Here is a 24103-nt window from a genome sequence, read left to right on the forward strand (position 1 = left end):
ATCAGTGATGTCATTTGAGATGTCATCAGTGATGTCATTTGAGATGTCATCAGTGATGTCATCAGTGATGTCACTGACCATGTCATGAATGATGTAATATGTGACATAATCAGCAGTGGATTGCGGGTGCGCGATATATAGTTAGTGCAACTAACTATATATGCGAATTTCAATGGTTTTGTGCGAGTAAAATAAGGTTTTGTAAATGCTAATCCCTAACTATATATGGTCTATAACCTATGGTTTTTTCAGTGAATTTTTAAGGTTTTGTCAATGCAAATTCCTAACTATATATGGTCTATAACCTATGGTTTTTTCAGTGAATATATATATATATATATAAGTCCAACGGTTCAAATATATTGTACCACGCTCTTAGAGTCCCGAAAAACACCACACAAATCAGCAGAGTCCAAGGGTTTTAATAAACACCCTTGGACTCTGCTGATTTGTGTGGTGTTTTTCGGGACTCTGAGAGCGTGGTACAATATATTTGAACCGTTGGACTTATATGATTACCAGCGTGCTCAGCCGGCGTTCACGCCACCTCCCCCGGGGCCACTGCAACCCTATATATATATATATATATATATTCATATATGAGCAAAGTCCTCTCTGAACCAAAGAAGGAGAGACCACACAGGGGAGTCTGCGGAGGGGATTCTTTAATGCCAAATTAAAACCAAATATCAGGGCGGATGCATTTCGGCGTAGATTAGCCTTTCTCAGCGCCAGATGGTTTTGCAGGAGGCAGGCAGTGTGATCGATTTAAATACCTCTCCCCCTCCTGTCCGGTGAAAATGTAGCTCCGCCCGAAGCAGCATGTGTTGTTAATTGCTGGATGAGTCTCACTGTAGGACGCCCAGTGCGTCAATACTACAAAGTCCAGAATGCTCTGGGCTGGTCTCACAATGCAATGGGGGTAGATGAAGTTAAGCAGGCTGTTTTCACCTGTAAAGTTCGTGGCTATAGCCTCCTCTGCTCCCCCTACTGCACACACCTCAAAGTCCCAGCAATTCATTAGGCAGGGGTAAGACTGGCAATTCAGCTCACCCGACGTGGGGCACAATGGCTCTCAACACTGCCATTTCTGTTGCCGGATCCATGGGTGGGTACCAGACCATCCCAGTACCCTGGGAAAGAATATTTTCCACTGAAGCGGAAAGCCAGCTTGGTCCGGTCCACTTGAAGTGCAGGGATCTCTCAAAGCGCGTTACTGGAGCTCGCGCTAATTGTATGAGCAAAGTCCTCTCTGAACCAAAGAAGGAGAGACCACACAGGGGAGTCTGCGGAGGGGGTTCTTTAATGCCAAATTAAAACCAAATATCAGGGCGGATGCATTTCGGCGTAGATTAGCCTTCCTCAGCGCCAGATGGTTTTGCAGGAGGCAGGCAGTGTGATCGATTTAAATACCTCTCCCCCTCCTGTCCGGTGAAAAGGTAGCTCCGCCCCCCAAGCAGCATGTGTTGTTAATTGCTGGATGAGTCTCACTGTAGGACCCCCAGTGCGTCAATACTACAAAGTCCAGAATGCTGTGGGCTGGTCTCACAATGCAATGGGGGTAGATGAAGTTAAGTGCTCCGTTTTCACCTGTAAAGTTCGTGGCTATAGCCTCCTCTGCTCCCCGTACTGCGCACACCTCAAAGTCCCAGCAATTCATTAGGCAGGGGTAAGACTGGCAATTCAGCTCACCCAACGTGGGGCACAATGGCTCTCAACACTGCCATTTCTGTTGCCGGATCCATGGGTGGGTACCAGACCATCCCAGTACCCTAGGAACGAAAAATTTCCACTGAAGCGGAAAGCCAGCTTGGTCCGGTCCACTTGAAGTGCAGGGATCTCTCAAAGCGCGTTACTGGAGCTCGCGCTAATTGTATGAGCAAAGTCCTCTCTGAACCAAAGAAGGAGAGACCACACAATGGAGTCTGTGGAGGGGATTCTTTAATGCCAAATTAAAACCAAATATCAGGGCGGATGCATTTCGGCGTAGATTAGCCTTCCTCAGCGCCAGATGGTGTTGCAGGAGGCAGGCAGTGTGATCAATTTAAATACCTCTCCCCTCCTGTCCGGTGAAAAGGTAGCTCTGCCCCCCAAGCAGCATGTGTTGTTAATTGCTGGATGAGTCTCACTGTAGGACGCCCAGTGCGTCAATACTACAAAGTCCAGAATGCTGTGTGCTGGTCTCACAATGCAATGGGGGTAGATGAAGTTAAGCGGGCCGTTTTCACCTGTAAAGTATTTGGCTATAGCCTCCTCTGCTCCCCGTACTGCGCACACCTCAAAGTCCCAGCAATTCATTAGGCAGGGGTAAGACTGGCAATTCAGCTCACCCGACGTGGGGCACAATGGCTCTCAACACTGCCATTTCTGTTGCCCGATCCATGGGTGGGTACCAGAGCATCCCAGTACCCTGGGAACGAAAATTTTCCACTGAAGCGGAAAGCCAGCTTGGTCCGGTCCACTTGAAGTGCAGGGATCTCTCAAAGCGCGTTACTGGAGCTCGCGCTAATTGTATGAGCAAAGTCCTCTCTGCACCAAAGAAGGAGAGACCACACAGGGGATTCATACATACAATAAAGCCCCTACAAATCCGAAGTGTCCTTCGCTTTCTTTCACCGTCAAGGAGAAGAAGTTGATTTGCATAATAATCGCTCTGCCTATGGAGCGAACGGAGGACCCTCTCACGAAAAGTGGACACGGTTACATGGGTAATCAAAGTTTGAATGTAACCAGGGTACTGGACTAAAGCCGTGACCCACCTTGAATACTCACCTGGTGCGATAAAGCTGCTGCAGGACGGCGGACCTAGACGACTAGGTGAGACCTGAACAGACGGTTCTGTGTTTCCCATCTTGGTTGCCAGGAAGCTCAAGGCAAGGCGAGAATGGAAGTAGTGAGAGCAAAGACTGAGTAAAAAACACAGCGGCTTCCCTAAAGCACCGGACTGCTTGGTATGCGGCATTGTGGGACTGGTAGTCCCCCTGATTGGCGCGAACAAACGGAACGGGAGGCGGGGCTCCACAAATCACCGGGAGTAGGAGCCCATAAATTAAAGACACTGGAAGCATGTTTTTGGAGCATCTGAGGAAGGCGTATGCCGAAACTAGTTATGCTGAATCCAAAATAAAGCCCCTACAAATCCGAAGTGTCCTTTGCTTTCTTTCACCGTCAAGGAGAAGAAGTTGATTTGCATATATATATATATATATATATATATATATATATATATATATATATATATATATATCTCCAATAAACAAAGTGTCCACAAGGAGAAATCGCACATGGAATAGTTACCGCACACGGCCTCCAGCAGCAGCAAACTCAGCACGCGCTTGTGACTCTCCAATTGCATGTCCCAGACGCGTTTCAAGCAGTAAGCCCTTTCTCAATGGCATGCAAATAACAAGGTGACGCATCCGAATAGGTTCGGAACGTATTTAATGATAATAGAGTCCCCGCCCATGTGGGCGTGTGCAGTAAGGCATCCTGGTAAATGTAGTTCCTCTGCCCCTGACTCAAGTTCCTTCAATCCCAAGTGGATCAGGAGCTTCACGATGTACATAGATATTATCCCGGTTGGGCGAAAGTCAGCAAACAGGCATTGAGTTGCTCCTGATTTTAATCTGAAGGTCAGGCCCATTCCATTCCACAACGTGCTTGCTATGCCGAGCATCGGGACCCGCTGGGTTGCAGCGGTGGGACTTCTCCGCGGCCGGACCAGCCGCATTATATCCAATAAACAAAGTGTCAACAAGGAGAAATCGCACATGGAATAGTTACCGCACACGGCTTCCAGCAGCAGCAAACTCAGCACGCGCTTGTGACTCTCCAATTGCATGTCCCAGACGCGTTTCAAGCAGTAAGCCCTTTCTCAATGGCATGCAAATAACAAGGTGAGGCATCCGAATAGGTTCGGAACGTATTTAATGATAATAGAGTCCCCGCCCATGTGGGCGTGTGCAGTAAGGCATCCTGGTAAATGTAGTTCCTCTGCCCCTGACTCAAGTTCCGTCAATCCCAAGTGGATCAGGAGCCTCACGATGTACATAGATATTATCCCGGTTGGGAGAAAGTCAGCAAACAGACATTGAGTTGCTCCTGATTTTAATCTGAAGGTCAGGCCCATTCCATTCCGCAACGTGCTTGCTATGCCGAGCATCGGGACCCGCTGGGTTGCAGCGGTGGGACTTCTCCGCGGCCGGGCCAGCCTCATTATATCCAATAAACAAAGTGTCAACAAGGAGAAATCGCACATGGAATAGTTACCGCACACGGCCTCCAGCAGCAGCAAACTCAGCACGCGCTTGTGACTCTCCAATTGCATGTCCCAGACGCGTTTCAAGCAGTAAGCCCTTTCTCAATGGCATGCAAATAACAAGGTGAGGCATCCGAATAGGTTTGGAACATATTTAATGATAATAGAGTCCTGCCCATGTGGGCGTGTGCAGTAAGGCATTCTGGTAAATGTAGTTCCTCTGCCCCTGACTCAAGTTCCGTCAATCCCAAGTGGATCAGGAGCCTCACGATGTACATAGATATTATACCGGTTGGGCGAAAGTCAGCAAACAGGCACTGAGTTGCTCCTGATTTTAATCTGAAGGTCAGGCCCATTCCATTCCACAACGTGCTTGTATATATACATTGGTTTTAACAGCTAATGTGCATCAAACTAAGCCTTATTGTTTTAGAACATTAGTTACGCCTCCATCTTCTGAAACAGAACACCGAATCGCTTCGAGGGTTGAGAGAGAATATCCAATTAAAATAAAGATACGATATCGACAACAACATATAAAAATACAAATTAAATTAACAAATACAACAGTTAAATAAGGATTATGGCAAACAGATGTGCCAAGAGGGAATTAAAAGCAAAGGAACTTTTTTGCAAGGATCAAACAAAAATAGGAATAGGAGAAGATCATCGGGTCATGGAAACATCGCCCTTAAAACTAGTTAGGGAATTGGAACAAACGAGAATTACAGAAATTAATAAATAGTGTAAGATGACAACATTAAAAAACTACCTAGATTGTTGAAGGATACTCAAAGGATTACACATCTTTGTGCTCCCAACCCTTAGTGACCTGGACACAGATCTATCTAAAGAATGGCAGGATGACACTACAGAATGCTCTAACAAACTAATGCGCTTAATAATTACACATTCAGATAGAAAATTAGCAAAGGCTGCTACAAGGATTAAGGAGCTCGAGGATGTCCTGGAAACCATGCAGGATAGAGAGGATGTAAAAAATGCATTGTTGAAAATGGACAAGAATCTAGAAAAACATGAGGAGGAAGTAGAGCAAAAGAAAGCGGAAAAGTTCAACGGAGACATAATAGATTATGCTGCAGGTCGGATATACACGTTTGCCAGGAAGTTTGACTACTTATATGCCAAACAAACCGCAGCCATTAACACCACTCGCACCAGATCAGCAGCCTCAAGTGTAGAGAGCTCTGAAGTAAGTTCGGTGGATGAAGAGCCTACAACATCCCTCCCCCAGCTGGACTTCTCAGGGGAAATGAAGCTCTTCCAGATAACGATGATACAAAAAGGAAGGGGAAAAGCGAATGCAGCCCAGGAGAACCTCAGAAACAAGAAGATCAAAGGGGAGGTACAAAAAGAGGAAGAGGAGTGGAAAACAAAACGTGTCAATAAAAAAAAGTCCAATATAGCAATCTAATCACCAATCTCTCCCAAAAAACTATCAATGAAAATCACAGGACCCTTTTAAACAAATGGCTTAGCTTTTGTCCAAATGTCGGATTTGACTTTGTTGGCACGAGAATAGAGTTTTATAAATTCACAAGGAAAGTCAAACTAAGGAAATATTATTCACAGAATAAAAAAGAATGGGGTATCCTGAAGAAAAAAGTAAAACCTACTGCAGAACCCTCCATCATCACAGTGAATGACCTGAGTACAATACAATCTCTAACAAGTCTGGAAATAGAGTCATCCAGATTGGAAAGTCGGCCAATTGAACTCTTATCAGAAAGGGAGATCTCTGTGAATACCTTGAGATCGCTAGGGATATGACATCAAGGAGTGGTTGCAAGCCCAAGTCTAAATTCTGCCCTCAATTACCCGTTGGAAACAAAATCGACCTGTTCTATGAAATTGTGACAGATGAATTGAAGAAGATGGTAGTCATGGAGACCAGACGATCAGCCAAGAGAAATAAAGGGGCCAAACAAAATCTGACCATAAAGGAGTGGGAAGCCATTAAGGATTTGCAAAATGACAAAAACATTATCATTAAACCCAGCGACAAAGGAGGGAATATTGAAATTATGAGCATGAACAAATATTTGGCCGAAGCAAATAGACAACTGGGCAATAGAAAACATTACAGAAGACTCCCTGACAATCCGATTAGAGAACACATGGAACAATTCTCCCAGAAACTTACAGGATGGCAAGAGAAAGGCCTCCCAGACAAGGAAGAATAGAACTATCTTAATACATCACATCCGATAATACCAACTATTTATTTTTTGCCGAAAGTGCACAAAGATTTGAACAATCCACCTGCAGACCAATAGTCAGCTCAATTGGTGACCTGCTAGAAAACACATCAAGATTCGTGGAAATATTCCTTTTTCCTTACGTCAAGGATCTTATATCATACCTACGAGACTCACAGGATTTCCTTAGTAGAATTAATAAGCTCCCATGGAAATCTAATTACCTGATTGCTACTTTGGGCGTGGTTTCACTGTATACCTCAATACAACATCATGATGGAATGGAAGCCTGCGAATACTTTCTGCGAACCCGTTCAGTTTCCCTATTAGAACACTAAGATATGCTTATTAAAATAATAGATTTCTGTCTTCAACACTGTTATTTTTATTCAAGATTAAGCATTATCTACAAGTCCAGGGAACCGCCATGGGGAGGACATCATTCGCCCCTACAGTGCTAGGCTCATCAGTCCTCATTGTCCGCTTCAGCTCCGGCCTCCCTCGCTGTTTCTCTCCGTTCAAGCTGTTTTAAGAACTGCATAGCGTCTTTCTGATCAGTGAAATGCTTTGGTTTACTGCCATGATGAATTAGTAACCTAGCCAGGTAGAGCATAGCGTACTATATTTTCAATGTTTGCAATTTCTTTTTGATCGGCTGAAATTTCCGTCGGGCCTGCTGTACCGCGGTAGTGAAATCCGGAAAAATCGCAACTTCCATTCCTTGATATTTAGTAGTGCCCATTTGTCTCGCCAGCAGGAGAGCTGTGTCCCTGTCACGATAATTAAGGAGTTTGGCAATTATCGGCCGAGGTGGAGCCCCCAGGACCGGGCGCGGCTCAAGAGATCGATGCGCCCTTTCCACCACAAAAAGGTTAGAAAAGTGTTCAGCTGTCAACATTGTTAAAGCATATCTTCAACATAGAGCTCCATCTTACTTATGTTGGTGGACTCCGGTGTTCCTGTGATAAGTAAGTTATTACTCAGCGACCTGGCTTCTAAATCCTCATTCTTTGCTTGTATCACTGTCAGTAACTTTTCCATATGTGTGCAGGGCTCAGCAACAAACTCTACTTTGTCCTCCGTGTTGGAGATGCCTTGTTCCGCCTCAGCTGTAGGTACACCGTGTCTGTCTAGCTTGTAGGCCATGTTATCCATACAGAGATTAAGAGTCTCAATTTTGCTATAGATGGTGTGCAAGCTTTGCTGTATGGCCATCATCATACGCTCCAATTTGGTGCTACAACCTGCTTCCATGTCAGTTTCAGTGTCTGACGCTGCCTGCGTGTCCATTTTTTCAAAGGATTCAAAGGACAGTTTGGGCTGCAACTGTTTGTCCGGTTTGCCCATCTATACTTGTGGGGGTCACGGCACAGCCTGGTAGACCAACGTGAGCAGGAAGATTCACAACACCCGCGTCTCACCACCACAGGTGTCCGCGAGTTAGCAGTGTTTTTTTATTTTTATGCAACCTTCGTGTGTGAAATGTTAAACCGCTCAATCTGCCCACAACTTGAACATAACCCCATGCACCAGTGTATGTAAGCGCCCTAGGTCAAATACTGTGCTGATGTTACTGCACAGGGAGAGCTGGTATCTCTGTCCTCATCTCTCAGCACTGGGAATTTCAGCTACAACATTCCATATGCAAAATGGCCGCCTATCCTCCACCGGGACCTGCGCATCCCCTGCGGATAGTGTTATAGTCTTTCAATGCCCCAGTGTGCATAAAAAGCTTTTCTTAATGTAGCACCGTACAGTAAATACCGGCACTATTGGAACGTTTCTCTTTCACCCGCCAGCAGCTGCCTCTAGTACTCGTGCCATGGCTTCTCCATCTCTGCAGTGCACAAAATGACGGGCCAAAATAAATCACCAGTCTTCAGCCCGTCTGGCAAGCTTCATGAGCTACTCAGTCCCCAACACTGACAGCAACATAATCTAGTCAGTGCTCAGCGCCGCCACATATATGCCCCAGGCGCTATAGCCGGTACAGTCTACAATCAGCGTGCCACAATCTCGCCGCCTTCAGATGCCGTCTTACCGGGCCCGTAGTGCTGTCTCGCCGTCGCCACTAGCAGAGCACAGGGCCGCCTGCGGAGCACTTCACACAGCAGCGAGACACTGCCTGTGTCGGCCCAACACTAATCTACGGTCTGCTCGTGTCGACAGTCTCAGCAATCATTACCTTCCAATTCCAGCTTCTTTACACTGTCCGATCAAGGACGCCGCATAGCACAGCTGCCACGATGCGTTCCGGTCCGCTGATCTTTCTGCCGTCAACTGGCGTCGATATCCCGTCTGTGTATCACAAACCCTAGACCGCTTATAGCATCGCGGGCGCCACCATGTTGATGACAGTAAATGATAAACAGCGTTTATTATCCAACGCTGGCATAAAAGGCTGCTCTGTTGACATCAGTCTAATGCAGATGCTCAGGGGATCCAAATTTGTTGTAAAAAGATCGATGTATGGCCAGGAGAGATACAGGATTTTTTACGGATTAGGGCCCCGACCAGCAGAGCTGCACTAATGTGCAGCCATCTTGCTTCAGGCTCGGTTGCGCCCCCTGTGGTCAAGCTTTCTCAGTGAGAACTGCGTCTCTGTGGAACTCCATGCCTGACCACCTTCGTAAGTCGGAGACTGAACAAGCTTTTAGGAAAGCATTGAAAACCTGGCTTTTGGCCGCCCTTAGTCCACTACTTCTTTCTTCCTCTGCTGAATCTGCTGTTAGTGCTCTGGTTTTGTACGAGTGAAATATCAGCCTAACTATAACTGCCCTGTAACCTTTAATTTTTTTCACTGAATTTCTAAGTTTTTAAAAATCTATTTCCTAACTATAACACTCGGTAACCTTTGGGTTTTTAAGTGAATTTCTCATTTTTAAAAACAATGCTAAATCCTCACTATAAGGTTCCTGTAACCTTTGTTTTTTTCAGTGAATTTCTAAGGTTTTTCAAATTCTATATCCCAACTATAACGTCCATGTAACCTATGATTTATTTATTGAATTTGTAAGGTTTTTAAATTATATTTGCTATCTAAAATGGCACTATATTATTATTATTATTATTATTATTATTATTTATTTTTATAAAGCGCGATAGTCACCCGGAGGTATCCCAGCGCTGAGGAACCCTGAATTCACCAAGTCAGCGGAGCAAGAGACTGAGAAGGAAGGAGGAAGAATGGGGGAACAGAAGCAGAAAAGGGGGGAGGGGGTGTACAGGTTAGGGAAAAAGATGAGTTTTTAACAGTTTCCTGAAGCGCAGGTATTGAGGTTCAAGACGTAGGTTACGGGGAAGTGAATTCCAAAGGCGGGAGGCTTGTACCGAGAAACGTCTTCCTCCTGCTCGGGTTTTCCTGAATCTAGGGATGTTAGTAAAGTTTTCTGCATTGGAGCGGAGGGACCTCGAGTTTCTATAGGGAGTGACAAAATTACTGAGAACAGGAGGGCCTTGGTTCTGCAGCGTTTTGTGGACGAGACATAGGGCTTTAAATTTGACTCTCTCCCTTATGGGGAGCCAGTGGAGGAGTTTAAGAGCGGGCTTGGCAGATGATCTGGCCGGGGTGTTAGTGATGATCCGGGCGGCCGTGTTCTGAATTGTCTGTAGTTTAGTAAGGGTCGCTTCGGGGGCACCCAGGTAAATCACATTACTATAGTCCAACCTCGATATTATGAGACCTTGGACTAATAGTTTTTGGGATTTAGGGGGGAGAAGGGGCAGGACTTTCCTCAGAGATTTTAAGAGGCCAAAGCAGGTCCCTGCCACCTTCTTAGCTTGTGAGGTGAAAGAGAGATCGGAATCGATCCACACACCCAGACTTTTCACCTCTTTTTTAGGGTCAGGGGGCGGACCCAAACAGGCTGGCCAGCTGTCCAGGGGAAGTGAGGCTCCTTTCGGGCCAAGTATAAGGACCTCGGTTTTTGTCCCATTGAGTTTTAGGGCTGATCTGTTCATCCAGTGATGGACCTGCGTAAGGCAGTTGAACAGATCAGCTTTCTGTTGCTTGGGATGGGACAGAGACACCACTAGTTGAGTGTCGTCGGCGTAGCTGACGACGCTCACTCCGAAAGGGATGATAACCTCCTCCAATGTGGACATATAGATATTAAATAAAGTAGGGCTCAGGGAAGAGCCCTGAGGAACACCACATTGGAGGGGCATTTCGGAGGAGCGGGCGTTCTTTTCCCAGATCTGGTAAGACCGTTGGGCCAGGAAAGATGAGAGCCAGGATAGGGCTATACCTTCCACTCCTACCCTAGCCAATCTTTCGATAAGAAGTTGGTGGTCTACTGTATCGAACGCCGCACTAAGGTCGAGGAGGATCACTGCCACTGATCCTCCCCCATCCAATAGTGCTCTTGCCTCCTCTACAGCAGCCAGAAGGGCGATATCCGTGCCCTGTCCTGGTCGAAAACCCGTCTGGGAGCTTTTTAATTTATTATTGGCCTCTAGGAACTGTGAAAGTCTCCTATTGACCAATTTTTCTGCGACCTTGCTCACTCCAGGCAGTAGGGAGATGGGCCTGTAGTTAGCCAGGTTCTCGGGGTCAAGCGTAGGTTTCTTCAGCAGGGCTTTTATCACCGCCTTCTTCCAGCTTGAGGGTACAACTCCTTGTTGGAGTGAGGTATTAATCAAATGGGTAAGGGAAGGGATGATAGTGGGGGCTACCTCTTTAAGGATGCGGAGAGGAGCAGGGTCACTAGGGGAGCCGCTCTTCATGGAGTTGAACGTATTTCTCACCTCGTCTACCGTGACCTGGCCCCACGTGGACAGGCAAGTGGAGGTGTGTGGGCAAGCGATATTTTCCTCAGGGCTGAAGGGGGGGATAGATTCCAGAATTAGTCTGATTTTATCGTGGAAGAAATTGGCCAGTTGCTGGCATTTCTCCAGATCGACTTTAGGATCGGAAATGGGTCCTGGTCCTTGTCCTTGGGGTTTAGACAGCTCTTTAAGGATGGCGTACGCTTCCTTACTGGAGCATCCTGCTTTCTCTATTCTCTCCTGAAAAAACATGCTTTTGGTTTTATGAATAGCAGTTTTGTATGTCAGAAGAGAAATAGAGTAGAGGTTCTTGTTAGGTGCTGTTTTGTCGCGCCTCCAGGAGCGTTCGGTTTTTTTACACTCTTGACGCAGAGCTTTAAGCTCAGGAGTGTACCATAAAGCGGGTGGTATTCTTTTAGGTTGTTTCAGGGTGGTAGTTATCGGGAGCAACGTATCCAGAGAGGAAGTGATCCAATCGCTGAATTGTTTGTCAGCTATATTGGGATCAGATGAGAGCGCAGGGGTGGACTCTGCAAGAGAGGCAGCCCATATCTCAGGTGATAGTTTGCGCCATTGTCGGTCGGTAACTTGGGTTTTTGGGATTGAATAAGTGGGAGTGGGGATTTCCCAAGAAAAGGGGACCAGAAAGTGGTCCGTCCATGGTAAGATCACCGGTGGGTCAGTGGTCATTGTTGCTATGTTGGTGAGGATCGGGTCCAATAGATGGCCTTTGTCATGGGTAGGCTCATTATTCACTAGACGAATGTCTAGAGATGTTAAATCGTATCTAATATCCGATGCTGCTCGATCCGTGGGGTCTAAAAAATGGACGTTCAGGTCACCTAGTATAAGGAAATTGGGGGTGGAAGAAGCTAGTTGTGAACTGGATTCGAAAACAGCGTTGATGAAATTACCCGGGGCCCCTGGTGGGCGGTAAATTAGAAGCCCTGCAAGGGTAAGAGCTGGGGCGACTTGGATGGAGAATTGGCCGCTCTCACAATCCTCAATACCAGCGTTGGTCATACGGCAGGTAAATTGTTCCCTGTGGATTATAGCTATCCCGCCTCCTCTCCCTCTCGGTCTATTAAGTGCTTGACAGATGTACCCGGTGGGAAGGGCCGTGACAATATCCGAGTCGGTATTGTCAGAGAGCCATGTTTCCGTTATGAACAGTAGGTCAAGCTCCTGGTTCTGAATCAGGAGGTTCATTTTGGTGGCATGTTTGGGGAGGGAGCGGCAATTCAGAAGTCCTAGTTTCAAAGCAAGGGTGGGTGATTTCGAGGTGGGGGTCAGATTGCATTGTGAACAGGTCGAGAATACCTTACCTGCAATAAACGAGTGGTGGCAGGCTAGGGTGTTCTTAGGTCGTAAGTCGTATAAGGTATCCGCTGTATACGTTACTCGAACCTGAGGGGTACCCGGCATAGTGACGGGGCCTAGGGCCTTCTGGGCCCGGACGGGCCCAGACGGGCTTGCCTTTGGCGCGCCTTCGGCGCGCTGACGGCGCGCCCGCTGCGCCCGTCCGCTGCGCGTCCGGTAGTTGCACATCCTAAATGTGCAGGAAAAAGGGCGGGTGGGCGTGGCCTAAAGTGGGCGTGGCCTCTCTCCCTCGCCGAGAATGGCGGCAGAGAAGTTTGTTGGGTGCTTAGCGTTGCAGCGAAGGGGTCGCTGTTTTGGTGACTCTGAGCCCGCTCCAGAGAGGAAAACGGGTGAGTGAGGTTATTTTAAAAAATACAGAGTATTTCGGCGAGTTGGTGGCACATATACAATTTAAAAAATGGGTGGTTCGTCTCCCGGCTTCCGCCTCAGGAGCTTTCAAGATTCTGATAAAGTTGTGCTGAAGGCAGCGTTTAAGAACCGTGGGCGGCGGGTGGGCGTGGCCTAAAGTGGGCGTGGCCTCTCTCCCTCGCCGAGAATGGCGGCAGAGAAGTTTGTTGGGTGCTTAGCGTTGCAGCGAAGGGGTCGCTGTTTTGGTGACTCTGAGCCCGCTCCAGAGAGGAAAACGGGTGAGTGAGGTTATTTTAAAAAATACAGAGTATTTCGGCGAGTTGGTGGCACATATACAATTTTAAAAATGGGTGGTTCGTCTCCCGGCTTCCGCCTCAGGAGCTTTTAAGATTCTGATAAAGTTGCGCTGAAGGCAGCGTTTAAGTACCGTGGGCGGCGGGTGGGCGTGGCCTAAAGTGGGCGTGGCCTCTCTCCCTCGCCGAGAATGGCGGCAGAGAAGTTTGTTGGGTGCTTAGCGTTGCAGCGAAGGGGTCGCTGTTTTGGTGACTCTGAGCCCGCTCCAGAGAGGAAAACGGGTGAGTGAGGTTATTTTAAAAAATACAGAGTATTTCGGCGAGTTGGTGGCACATATACAATTTTAAAAATGGGTGGTTCGTCTCCCGGCTTCCGCCTCAGGAGCTTTCAAGATTCTGATAAAGTTGCGCTGAAGGCAGCGTTTAAGTACCGTGGGCGGCGGGTGGGCGTGGCCTAAAGTGGGCGTGGCCTCTCTCCCTCGCCGAGAATGGCGGCAGAGAAGTTTGTTGGGTGCTTAGCGTTGCAGCGAAGGGGTCGCTGTTTTGGTGACTCTGAGCCCGCTCCAGAGAGGAAAACGGGTGAGTGAGGTTATTTTAAAAAATACAGAGTATTTCGGCGAGTTGGTGGCACATATACAATTTTAAAAATGGGTGGTTCGTCTCCCGGCTTCCGCCTCAGGAGCTTTCAAGATTCTGATAAAGTTGCGCTGAAGGCAGCGTTTAAGTACCGTGGGCGGCGGGTGGGCGTGGCCTAAAGTGGGCGTGGCCTCTCTCCCTCGGCGAGAATGGCGGCAGAGAAGTTTGTTGGGTGCTTAGCGTTGCAGCGAAGGGGTCGCTGTTTTGGTGACTCTGAGCCCGCTCCAGAGAGGAAAACGGGTGAGTGAGGTTATTTTAAAAAATACAGAGTATTTCGGCGAGTTGGTGGCACATATACAATTTAAAAAATGGGTGGTTCGTCTCCCGGCTTCCGCCTCAGGAGCTTTCAAGATTCTGATAAAGTTGCGCTGAAGGCAGCGTTTAAGTACCGTGGGCGGCGGGTGGGCGTGGCCTAAAGTGGGCGTGGCCTCTCTCCCTCGCCGAGAATGGCGGCAGAGAAGTTTGTTGGGTGCTTAGCGTTGCAGCGAAGGGGTCGCTGTTTTGGTGACTCTGAGCCCGCTCCAGAGAGGAAAACGGGTGAGTGAGGTTATTTTAAAAAATACAGAGTATTTCGGCGAGTTGGTGGCACATATACAATTTTAAAAATGGGTGGTTCGTCTCCCGGCTTCCGCCTCAGGAGCTTTCAAGATTCTGCTAAAGTTGCGCTGAAGGCAGCGTTTAAGTACCGTGGGCGGCGGGTGGGCGTGGCCTAAAGTGGGCGTGGCCTCTCTCCCTCGCCGAGAATGGCGGCAGAGAAGTTTGTTGGGTGCTTAGCGTTGCAGCGAAGGGGTCGCTGTTTTGGTGACTCTGAGCCCGCTCCAGAGAGGAAAACGGGTGAGTGAGGTTATTTTAAAAAATACAGAGTATTTCGGCGAGTTGGTGGCACATATACAATTTTAAAAATGGGTGGTTCGTCTCCCGGCTTCCGCCTCAGGAGCTTTCAAGATTCTGATAAAGTTGCGCTGAAGGCAGCGTTTAAGTACCGTGGGCGGCGGGTGGGCGTGGCCTAAAGTGGGCGTGGCCTCTCTCCCTCGCCGAGAATGGCGGCAGAGAAGTTTGTTGGGTGCTTAGCGTTGCAGCGAAGGGGTCGCTGTTTTGGTGACTCTGAGCCCGCTCCAGAGAGGAAAACGGGTGAGTGAGGTTATTTTAAAAAATACAGAGTATTTCGGCGAGTTGGTGGCACATATACAATTTTAAAAATGGGTGGTTCGTCTCCCGGCTTCCGCCTCAGGAGCTTTCAAGATTCTGATAAAGTTGCGCTGAAGGCAGCGTTTAAGTACCGTGGGCGGCGGGTGGGCGTGGCCTAAAGTGGGCGTGGCCTCTCTCCCTCGCCGAGAATGGCGGCAGAGAAGTTTGTTGGGTGCTTAGCGTTGCAGCGAAGGGGTCGCTGTTTTGGTGACTCTGAGCCCGCTCCAGAGAGGAAAACGGGTGAGTGAGGTTATATAAGGGGTACTTTTATAAGATTGTATTTTCTTCAGTGGATTAATAAGAGTTGTTTATTATATTCACGACAATATTGCGATCCCTGTGGACACATCGTGAAAATGGAAAACAAAAGCAGACATTCAATGACCACCAACACATCCAAAAATAATATGTACAAAAATCCATTCTGAACATTGACCTACACATATTACTATATATATACTTCTTTCAAAGCATGTTTTAACTCCTATTTTTCTATTAAGTCTCTTTAAAAACCATCTTTCAGACCTATTTTTAGTTTTCGCAGTTATTCAGGATGTCACAATGATGTTGTTAACCGCGATGATCATGCTGTTTCCATAAAGTGAAAACCCACATATGCACACATATTACAGTATCTACACACTAGGGGTTTATTACTGTACACTTCAAACCCATGATTTTCTAGTGTACTTCTAGAACAACCATCTCTAAAACCTATTTTCCATTTTTGTGGTGACTCCGGAGACTGCGATGACATTGGTAATCATGATCCCCATGGGCACATCGCTTAAACGGAAAAAAAAGCAGATATTCGATGGTTACGAACACATCCTAAAATTATAACTATAAATTAAATCTAACCATCACAGTAGATAACTCACTATATAAATAACTCTATAAAAACATTGATCAAAATCTCAATATTTTTATAACTGCCTATTAATGATTCCCTGATATATATTTTATATTTTCACCAATATTCGTGATAACGTTGATAGTCGCGATGTCCCTGCGATGGTACGCGGGCCGCACTAACCAACGTGACGTTGCAGTAAATATCGCGCATGATCCAAAAAATCAATTTTGGACACATAACATGTGTCACTAACACCCCCATTTCTCAAACATGGGGTCGGAGTACCTCTACTCTGACCCCTTATGCTGGCTTTTTCAGAAATTTTCAGCCTTGGGCACCGTTCCCAAGCAATAAAATGGCAGCCGCAACTTTCTGTTCGGGTTGCGTCCAGCCAATTCGAGCATTACTTTTTTTTTTTTTTTTATTGCACAAACTCAATTGACACAGCTTCTGGCCTACAACCTCTCCGGGCCGGCCGCATCACAAGTAAATCAGGCAAATCTAGACCTTATGTTACACAGCCCGTTGGCCGACAACCCGGAGTTCCGGCGGCGTTAAACAAATAATATTTTCTCAGTAATCAGTTTTAATCCCAAGCACTGCCGGTTTCAATTTTCATGTGCATGTTTTAGCTTTTCACCCTCTGCATAACCCATTACTCCCCCGCTGTGTTTCATCTCAGTCTAGCAACAGTACCTGATGACTCGTGTCGAAGGAAACTGATGTGAGTCCAATAGTGTCATTAACATCCCGCCCCCCCTCCCACCCACTAGCCTCAGAAGGACCTCCTGCTCTACTCCAATTTGTCCAAAAGTGTGGTAGCCTAACCTGTTTCCTGACCCCTTACCCATCCTCACCTGCAAGCCCTAGGGAAACGGACCCCTTTCACGTTCAGGCTATCTATCTAGCTTGCTTTGTGCGGCGTCTAGATGTACCTACGCGTGCAGTATATTCCCCCTAGTGACCCCTCACTAATTCGCCCCGCACTCTATTCGCTTCCCTCCACTGTCCTCTCCAGTGGTAGCACTCCCACATCCACTCTCGTCCCACCACTGCGTCTCAGGAGCTCCGTGTAATGTCGTTTTTGGCCCCTGCCTCCTATCCCTGGGAAACATTATCTGTGGAGCATACATCCTCATTTTGCTGTCCCTATAAGTAAGTCTGGTATAGGGCCCAGAAGTTTTTCGGGCAGCTTTTTGGGGGTAGTAATTCGCTGTACGTCTCCGTCTGTGTGCTACAGTACAGCATATCCCGAGCCCATCTGGCCTTAGTCGGTAGAGGACCTCGCATCCAGCACTGGGCCACCACTCTCCTGGCCATTAGCATCCCCATGTCTGTGAGCCTGCGTATCGCACCCGGAAGCCCCCTGGAATTGCCTATGAGTGCAATGTCCGGATCGATGTCCAAGTCAACCTCCAGTATTTTGCTCATTTCCGCAAATACTTCGAATGCCTGTACACCCGGGCATCCCCACGACAAATGCAGGAAGTCGGCATCCGCCACATGGCAGTGTTCGCAGTTAGCCTCCGGTCGTAGACCATATCTGTGGAGCCGTACTTGTAGTGTATGAGCCGATGCTTCCCATTTAGAAAGATACGCTTCGTATTCTCACAGCAATAGCGCCATGTCGCATCGTCCAGCGTGACTTCTAGATCCCTCTGCCATTCCAACCTGGCTTTCTTGAGTTGGTGCGCACCTTGTGATCTGGCTATGCTGTAGATATTCGTTAGGAGCTTCTTGGGCTCCTTGCGTGTAATTACATATCAGTTCTGGGACATCCGGAGGCTCCTGCATGTCTGGGCCCAGAATCTCCAAGAGGGCAATGCGGGTTCTATGAAAGTGGAATCGTTGGAGTAGCGGAGGTTCACTTCCATCTCCTCGGATTTGTTCCCAGGTTTTGACTATGCCGTCCTGGAATAGGTTGCCCGCTTTACTTAGTCCCAATTTCGCTAGTTCCTTTATGACCGCCCTTTCAGCCCTGGGCGGAAGCCAAAGCATCCACTCCATCGGCATCTCCGGCGAGTATAGTGTCGCCCTTCCCTGGCGAAGCAGGAGAGAGTGCCAAGCGTGGTTGGTGGAGTAGATGGAATTCAATATTCCCGTTCGTCGATCCTGCGGCTTGCAGACTGTTGCCGGGAGCTGCAGCGGATGTGCAAATAGTCGCTCCATCCGGACATGCGGAATTTGTCTGTAGCCATGAACCCAGGTGTGGAGGTGGGATGCCTGGACCACCCTGTAGTACAATTCAAGGTCCGGCGCTGCCAAGCCCCCTAAGCTGTACGGCAGGGTGAGCGTTGTCCAATTGACTCTCGGCTGTTTCCACGCCCACGCTAATTTTATCATCAGGCTTGTGAAGCGTTAGAAGAAGGCCTTAGAGAGCACTATTGGCAGGGCGCTAAAAAGGAACAAGAATCTCGGTAGTACTACCATCTTCATAATGGCTATACGGTCCATCAATGTAAGAGGCAGTTTACACCAGATCTCTACATCGTCCTCCAGTCTACTGACCACTATCCCGTAGTTCTGGCTGATGAGCAGGTCCGGATCCGTGTGGATCTGAATCCCTAAGTACCTAATCGGGTCTTCAGTCCACTGGACAGGGAACTCGGTCTCCACTCGTTTGGTCACTGGAGTTAGGGGCAGCACCACCGATTTTGCGCAGTTAACCTTGAGTCCTGATAGTGCTCCAAAACGAACCACTTCTCTCAGAAGTGGGGGAAGTGTGGTAGCGGGGTCATGTGCGTATAATAGGGTATCATCCGCAAACATGGACACAACTACTTTATACGTGGGGAATCGTATGCCTTCGTGGCTGTGATACTCTCTCAGCGCACAAACCAGAGGCTCTACTGCAAGTTCGTACAGTAAAGGGGATAAAGGGCATCCCTGCCGGGTACCCCTGCTTATGTATAGGGGGTGGGAGATCACATTGCCCACACGCACCCTTGCCGAGGGGCCGTCATAAAGTGCGCCTATCATTTGGATGAAGGGTTCGCCAAGCCCCATACGACGTAGCACCTGAAGAAGGAACGACCACTCTACGGAGTCAAACGCCTTCTCCATATCTAGGAAAAGCGCCACCGCCGGTACATCCTGCTTGACATGTTGGATGGTTCCTAACACTGTCCTTATATTGTATGTCAGGTTTCTGGATGGCATAAATCCCGCTTGTTCTGGGGCCACTAAGTCAGGGGCCAGCAATGCCAGCCTAGTCGCCAGGACTTTAGCGTACAATTTGATGTCAACATTTAGCAACGATATTGGGCGGTACGAACCACAGTCGTTATGTGGCTTACCGGGTTTCAGAATGGTGACAATCATTGCCTCCCTCATGGAGCTAGGCATGCTGCCTTGGACACAGATGTCTTCCAGGAGGGTATGCACGTGCGGCAGTAGTTGTTCTTGAAATGTTTTATAAAAGTCGACTGAGAGTCCGTCTATCCCTGGCGCGCTGCTTGATCTCATAGTGGCTAGTGCGTCTCTGATTTCATCTAACTGTATAGGGCACATGAGGAATTCCCTTTCGGAATTCGGGAGGAACAGGAGCTTTATGTGTTCCAGATAGTCTAGTATTTCAGCCGTCATGACACCACCCCTGGAAGAGTACAGCTCCGAATAGTAGTCTCTGAAGACCGCGGCAATTTCCGCCTCATCCGTCACCCTGTTTCCGCCTGCGTTTCTCAGTTCTGAAATTAGCGCCTTTCCCTTTTGGCCCTCGATAACATTAGCCAAAACTGAGCCTGGCCGCTCCCCCTCCCGTATGTTCGGTCCGTGGCATACTTGCCCAGGTGCTGGACCTCCCTATCTGCGGCCTCGTGGTATTCCACCAGTAGGCGCTTAATTTCCCCCTCTACAGTGTCGTCTGGGTTAGATCGTCTTTGTTCCTCAAGTGCCTGCAGCTTTTGCTCCAGTTCAGCCAGTTTGGCCATTGTAGCCTTCAGGACACTAGAGTGCTTGGACATCGCTATGCCCCTAATATAGACCTTAAACGCTTCTCAGATCGTTTGGAAGTCCTCTACTGATCCCACATTCTTCTCGAAGAACACATCAATCGCCTCCGCCAGCTCCCCGCGGAAGATCGGGTCTAGGAGGGAGTAAGGCGGGAAACGCCATGTGAATGGAGCGAACCCCTGCGCAGGGGTTTCCAAGGCTATCAGTACAGGGGAGTGGTCCGAGAGTGTGCTCGGAAGCACCTTGCACTGCCTGACAGAACGATTGATCCCGCAGTGGCCAACCAGTAGTCTATTCTCGTGTGTATCTCGTGGAATGCAGAATAGTGTGTGAAGCCGCCTCTCCCAACGTTTCTACTCCTCCACACGTCTATCATGTCTAACATTATTAACTTTGCTATGAGCGATTGTGCGGCTTTTGAGGGTCTTCGGGGTGGGGACCCGATGATCTATCTATGTCCGGGTTAAGCGTTAAGTTAAAGTCCCCACCCCATAGTACATGTGGGTTGCTGTGTCTAGCTATCTCCCTGGCCAGTGTGTCAAAGAATTCAGGGGAGTCGTAATTGGGGCCATAAGTATTGACTACTAGCAGGCCCATCTCCAGCCCCTTACAGGACGCTATAACATACCTACCCTCAGTGTCCGCACCCAACGTCTGTATCTGAATGTTTGTTTTTGGGTTTACCCATGTGATGACCCCCCTCGCATGTGTGGTGAATCCAGCAGCTGCTATATGCCCTGCTAGGCCCCTGGTGTGCAGCATTCTACTCGTGAGTGGTAGGTGCGTTTCCTGCAAGAGTGCTATATCGATATTGCGGCATCTAAGGTAGCTTAACGCCTTTCTGAGTTTTCTGTAATCGTTCAGCCCCCTGACATTCCATGTGAGGGCACTTAGCTAGAAGGGCCGTTCGTCCGTCCTTGCACCATTTACATCATCCATGAGGGCGTGTCGCAAATTCTGAGAATGGAGTCAGGTGTGCGAAGTAGGCTGTTTCGCGAACATGCAATCGGTCATAGCAAGCACTCTGTGTCCTCTGAGGCAAGGTACATCGTAACAAAACATCAAAACAGTAACTTTCCCCTTGTCCCATGAATCCCCCTCCCCCCGCCCACAGCAGACCAACCCCAACATGGCCTAGCATGAAAGAATAGTCCCCCCTCCTCCCTTCCCCACGTCCCAAAGAATCCCAAGTTGGGTCCAGTTGTGCGTACAGCTCTAGGGCAGAGGTTGCCGAGATCAGTGCAGGGTGCATTTACTTAGTCAATCTCGACATTGAGAGGCTCTTAGCCCCGTCACTCCTTCAGTGTCTTAGCACTCATGCCCCAAATCGCGCGCCACCCCCCACCACCCAGCGGAAGCCCAACTACTTATATGCAACTGCTCCCCCCCCCCCCCACCCCCCTCCGGTTCACCGTAGTATAGCTGCTCGTGGCCTTAAGTTCCAAACAGACACCAATGTCAACCAGCTCAGAATAGATATACAGTAGAGCCAACAACAGTATAACTTGTAATGATCTCAACAGGGCTCCGTGAGCTCGCCGCCCCGGCCGTCCCGCCGGTAGTGGCCCCGGCCAATTTCTTAGCATGCCAAGGGGTCTCAGTCCATCAGCATACTGCCTTGTCTCAAGGGCTCACTCCCCCCAAAATGCAGGAGTCAATGAGGAAGTGTCAGCAGCTCTAGCGGTCTACTCCTGGTCTTCCAAGCCGCTAGCGAGGTCTTGTTCTCCGTCTTGGCCCCTAGGACTATTCCTTCGGTCCCTGGACCACGTTTTCAATGCTTTCTGCAGTTCTTTAGGGTCGGTAAAGAAATGAGAATGCCCTTGTCTATTTATGCGCAGCTTTGCCGGGTACAACATTGCGTAGTCCAACCCTAGATCGCGGATCTGCTGCTTGTATGGGGCAAAGTGACGGCGTTCCTCTTGCACCCTCGCCGTGAAGTCCGGGTACAATGAGATCGATGACCCCTCGTATTGCAGTTTCCCCTTTTCTCTGGCCAGTCGCAGAGCAGTGTCCCTGTCCCTATAGTTCAGGAGTTTTGCAATAATTGGTCTCGGGGGAGCGCCCGGGCGCGGCCATGGGCCCAGCGAGCAATGCACCCTTTCCACTATAAACATGGGCGAAAAGACGTCGTCACCCAGCAGCGGGATGAGCAGTTTTTCCACGAACAGTTCCATTTTGCCCACTTGAGTCGTTTCCGCCACACCCGTAATTCGAATATTTGAGCGCCGAGAGCAATCCTCCAAATCTTCCGACTTATCCTGTATGACCTGGAGAAGCTTCCCCATCTGCTTGCAATCTTTATCCAGGTCCATTTGGGCCTCTTCCACCTCAGTCAGGCGCCTTTCGGACATATCCAGTCTCTCCGCGTGCTTGTCCACTCTCTCCAACATTCGGTCCATTCGATAAGTAAGAGCGCCAATTTTCGCACCTATTGCGGTCATGCTGTCCTGAAGGCTCTTCTCCATGGTGACTAGGAGCCCCTTGATGTCTGCATAAAACGAGCTCTCCGGGCCTTTGCTCTGCTACGTAGGCGAGGATTTCTGTGTTTCCGGAGGCCGCGCTCTGCGCTGTTCAAACGCTAGCTTGGACTGCGTCTTATCTCCTTTGCCCATATCGTCCTCGCCAGTAATCGCCGAGCGGGTTTTCACTGTGGACTTTCCAGTTGCTTTGGCCAGCTCTGATCGGGCACTGCGAATCTCTCAATCGTCCACCGCTCAAGTTGTGGCTCAGCTTCCCCCGCTGTCAGGAGCAGGCCCCGAGCGAGCGCAACCCACAGCTGGGCCCTCCGCCATGTGCAGGACTCGCCCTGGCCGCACCAGGCCTCATACGGGATTCAGGCGTAACACCACTCACTTCTGCGCCATGAAGGCCAAGAGTCGCACAGCTGGACTGTGTGGAGGTCACTAATTGTCCGCCCTTCAAGTCGTGCCAGGAAGACAGCGCCCTCGGTGCAGTATCCCCCAAGTGTGATGGCGCCACGCCGTTACCGGTCGCCTCTCCCCAATTGTCGATTCAGCTCAGCAGGGGCAAGCTATTGTCCGTCTTCCCCGCCACACGCGTTGAGGGGGGGCAGGGTCCGCAGCCGCTACTGTGTCTTGCTTCAAATGCCCGGTCCAATCATGGGGTTCAAACCCTCCGCGTCTCAGGTCGTTACGTTGGCCGCACGTCGAGTGACGCACTCCGGGGTGATTTCTAAGCAAGTGCCCGGCTCAGCGGCCTAGTCCGCCGCGATGCCTGACCAGGATCGTTCTCCGGCGCGGAGGCTCAGATTCTCCCTGCACTTTCTCAGCTGCAGTCAGGCTCCCCCCGGGGGCAGGTAGACAGCGTCGCTGTCCACGGGGCTCGGCTATATCAGGATGAATTCAGGATAGTTAGGAGTGACGGCACGGAGCTCTCACTTCAAGCCTCCGCCATCGTTGCCGGTAAGCTCCGCCCTCAATCAGAGCATTCCTGTTGGCGTGTGCATTTGCGATTCATTGTGAAACCACCCCGAAATATCCGCGGCCAGAGATATCACTATACTTTTAAACTTACATTTCTCAACAACTACTGAATGGATTTACACCAAATAAACAAAAGGCACTTCCTTGAACCGACAGTTAACTCCCTGCCAAATTTGTTTTAAGTCAGTTCAAAGGTTTGGGCTGTAGGTGTGGCTAAAGGTTCCGATGGGAATTAACATTACAAACGCAACCTTATAATGTGCCCTAAATTCTCGGTCCCCACTGTACGGATCACCCCCAAACTTTCCATAACAATAGAACCCACCTTGACACTTTTTGGGGAAAATGTCATAAAGTTTGGCAAAACAATGCCAAAGTTTTAGCCAAGTTAAAAAAATCCTTTTCCTATGGAAACTAGGTCCTAACTAGAACTACCTAATGGCAACCACCAGTGTGGGTAATGTAAATATATATATGTGTGAGTAGTTTGGCGACCCGACCCAACCCAACCCAAGATGGCCCCCGGACAGGTCGACGCCGGAAGTAAGGTCGTCGTCCTAGGTGCGCGAGCACCCACAATCACGACTCCATCCGGCCCGGGGATTCAAATGGCCGGCTACGCAGGGACGGAGGTGTGTACGCCGGAGCCGACATCTCAGGACCAGGACCCGAAAGCGGAGAACGAGAACGGAGAGGAAGACGTGGAGAAGACCGCAAATCACCAAGAGGAGGAGTCGGACAGAGCCCATGAGAATCCAGACAAC

The sequence above is a fragment of the Lissotriton vulgaris genome, chromosome 3_1 (assembly GCF_964263255.1).
Source record: "Lissotriton vulgaris chromosome 3_1, aLisVul1.2, whole genome shotgun sequence".
Classification (NCBI taxonomy): Eukaryota; Metazoa; Chordata; class Amphibia; order Caudata; family Salamandridae; genus Lissotriton; species Lissotriton vulgaris.